The 3,748-nt window shown below is 45.4% G+C and overlaps 1 pseudogene; it reads left to right on the forward strand.

Moving 5' to 3' along the window:
* The first annotated feature begins 304 nt into the window (after positions 1 to 304).
* Positions 305 to 2,048, forward strand: LOC138445874 (platelet-activating factor acetylhydrolase IB subunit alpha1-like; annotated as a pseudogene).
* Positions 2,049 to 3,748: the final 1,700 nt, after the last annotated feature.

Consider the following 3,748-nt stretch of genomic DNA (forward strand, 5'->3'; position numbering starts at 1 on the left):
CACACTTCAGTTTCATTAGTGATATGTTTTGTATATATATACCAGAAATAACACAGCAGTTAGCTTAGAGTTTATGTCTCTGTACCTCAGCTTCCATAATCACAGTGTTAAGAAATATGATTAGTACTTTTGTTTAAAAGAAATACCATGTCAGAAGCAGACCTGTAGCTTAATATAATAACACATGCATGTAATACCAGGAAAGTTAAGGCATGTTCAGAGGAAGGGATCCAAGTGAGGTGATGAAACAGCACTTATACAGGTTAGTCCATAATTTACACACACAGATGAGTCAGAGGTCAAGATGTTGCGGTCAGTCAGGAACAATGAAGAGAAGGAGAAATCAGTGCCTGCCTGGAGGATCAGAGCAAAGAGAAGACGAGTGAGAGACAAGGAGGTATGAATGAACTGAAGATTCCCAAAGCTGGAAGGCAAGGTAGATGGTCAAAAGCCAGGCAGATCAGCAGGAACCAGATGACTTACAAGTTAGATGAGCAGAACAGATACCAGGTATGAGCAAAAAGGAGAGCTGGCAGAAAGCCTCCTATATTCTTCCTGTTGCAGCAGGAACCAACCTAGGCTTGCAGGTGAAAGCAAGTGAATGCATGAACATGGAGGAGGCAAAGTTTATGGAAGCAGGAATAACACAAAATCTCTGATGAATAACACTAGACAGCTACAGAAATGCAAAAACATGGAGAGATGCTATTAGCACTCAATACTACTAGAACAAATTTATATTCAAGAAGCTATGACACGTGACAAACTATATCAGAGTAATGTGATTTAAAAAGAAACATGGACCCCCACGCTCCCCCAGGGTGCGCCAGGCGAAGCCAGCGCTGCCCAAGAGTGACATCCCTCCTCCCCCGGCGGCAGGAAGTGGCAGATGAGCCCACTTTGTGGCCACCATGGGGGAAGTGAGAGTTCCCAATTCCACCTCCCCTCCTAAGTGAAGGAGCTGAGGCCCCAAGACTAGTGGAGAAAGGAACCCAGCCAGCAAGCTCACGCCGGGTGCACGACATGCAGGGCTCCGGGCACCGGATGTCCCTGCACCATCTGGAAAGTGAAAGTCGCTCAGTCTTGTCCGACTCTTTGCGACCCCATGGGCTTCTCCAGGCCATGGAATTTTCCAGGCCAGAATACTGGAGTGGGTAGCCTTTCCCTTCTCCAGAGGGTCTTCCCAACCCAGGGATTGAACCCAGGCCTCCCTCATTGCAGGCCGATCCTTTACCAGCTGAGCCACAGGGAAGCCCAAGGATACTGGGGTGGGTAGCCTATTCCCTCTCCAGCAGATCTTCCCGACCTAGGAATCGAATCAGGGTCTCCTGTATTTCAGGTGGATTCTTTACCAACTGAGCGATCAGGGAAGCCACACCATGGTAGCCGATAGCAAAGATGAAGAACCTGAAGTCTTCATCAGGGACTCCTTGGTCCAGCTCACGGACCAGTGGGGAGATCTGGCAGGAGCTCTTTTCCCCTCTGCACACACTTACCTTTGGCATTGGCAGCGACAGCACGCAGCATGGGCTGTGGCGTCGAGAGAACGAGAACTGGGAGCTGGAAAACCTCCATCCCTAGACGGCGGTGGTCTGGGTGGGTATCAACAACCACGGGCGCACCGCAGAGCAGGTGACTGGCAGCATCAAGGCCACAGTGCAACTGGTGAATGCAGCGGCAGCCCCAGGCACGGGCTCACGGTGCTAGGCCTGCTTATTCGGGGCCAGCGCCCCAATCCCCTTCGAGAGAAAAACTGACAGGTGACTGGTTGGCCACCCACGGGCCCACTTCCTGGATGCAGATCCTGGCTTGGTGCACCCAGATGGTACCATCAGCCACTATGATGTGTATGACCACCTGCATCTGAGCCGCCTGGGGTACACACCTGTGTGCCGGGCCCTGCACTTCTTGCTTCTGCATCGCTAGACCAAGACCAGGGACAGGGTGGTGTCCCCTGCTGGAACCCACCCCCTAAGCATCTGCCTTTCCTGCAACATTACATTTCATTTTTCAGTCCCACCCCCCCAAAAATTGAACACAGAGAGTAATTCATTCATTCATTCAACTGAATAACAATAATTGAATGTCTTCCGTTGTCAAGTCTTGCGCTAAGCAGTAGGTATATAAGGACAAAAACAGAGCCTTTGAGATTTTCCTGGTGGTCCAGCGGTTAAGAACCTGCCTGTAGGGGACACAGGTTCGATTCCTGGTCTGGGAGGATTCCACATGCTGTAAGGCAACTAAGCCTGTGTGCTGCAGCTACTGAAGCCCATGTGCCCTGGGGCCTGTGCTCTGCAACAAGAGAAGCTACTGCACAGAGAAACTGGAGCGCTTCGATTAGACTGTAGCCCACAAGCAGCAAGGAAGACCCAGCATAGCCAAAATTAAATAATTTTTTAAAATACAGTATTCAAAGATCTTACTATCTAGCAGGAGCAACAAAGACGGAATTATGTGACATATTCAATCCTATGACACAGTTAATATTAGAGTGTCAGGGAGGACGTCCCAGTGTGAAGCTTTGAAGAACTCACAGGCATTAGTTAGGAAAGAATATAACCCACTGTGAATGAACAGCATGTTCAAGAACAAGACGGCGAGGAGGGTGCGCATGTTTAAGGACTTGGAAGTAATTCAATGTGGCTGCAACATATGCTGTGAGGTTAGGAGAAATGGAAAGTTGAGGCTGCAGAGATAGACAGGGGACCACTAATGAAAGGCCATGTTCAAATGCTTGGATTTTCTCCAAAATAAAATTTTCTCCGACTTTGTCATTTTAAGTATCATATCCAAGGATCTGCAGCAGACAAAATGAAATGGAAAACCAAATAACATATACGAATTCAGCCATGCAATATCCATGCGTGATCAAATAGGAATTCTAGTTTAACTAGTTTAGACCCAGTTCTGAAAATACAAAGGAGCCTCTTTTGGGGGGAGTAAGATACAGGTCCAAATGCATACATCAAATTTATTCCATCACTTCAGGATTTGGTGTTACAAAATCATCTTTAAAAAGTCTACAGATATCACACTTAAACCTCTAGACAAATCTAAATTTATTTCATATTAATTTTTTAAAATAAATATAGATTTTACAATATCTTTGAAAATGAAGGATGAGGAGAATAAAGAGTTATCATATCAAATAAGAATGTGTTGATTTAACAACAAAATGGTTAGAGATCAGTGTATTTTGACAGTCATACCTTTTCAACTAGGATATGTCAGTTGAGGGAACAGTCCCAGTTAAGACTATAAGGAAATTATTTAGGAATTTTACCCTCTTTTTGAGTCACATATTCACCTAATCAATTTTTTTTTCTTATTCTTAGGATGCCGGGGGAAAAAAATCTACAACCACGTGGTTTGAAGACACCACAAATTTAAGATCTGCAGCTTCGGCTGCCTCCATGCTCTGACCAGCATGTCTTAGTCTGCTCTTTTTCTTATTTGTCCCAGCACCTATGCTAAATGTTCACCTCTTTGCCAAGTCTTCCTGCTCGCTTATGGCAAACTGTCTTGTTCTTACTCACTGGATATAGGAACTGAATATGAGAGATTACATACACAGTTGACTAAAGATTGTGAGATCAGCAGATATCCAAGGAAAACTCACACATTAAGGGGTAACTGACAGGGTTGACAAGGAGCCTTGGAGAAGACTGAAAAGAGGAAAATTAGGAGGCAACCAGAAATTTTAGTATTACAAAGCCCATATGTGGCTCTATAATGATCATGGTAAATA

This window comes from Ovis canadensis, chromosome 9 (genome assembly GCF_042477335.2).
Source record: "Ovis canadensis isolate MfBH-ARS-UI-01 breed Bighorn chromosome 9, ARS-UI_OviCan_v2, whole genome shotgun sequence".
In the NCBI taxonomy this organism is placed as follows: domain Eukaryota; kingdom Metazoa; phylum Chordata; class Mammalia; order Artiodactyla; family Bovidae; genus Ovis; species Ovis canadensis.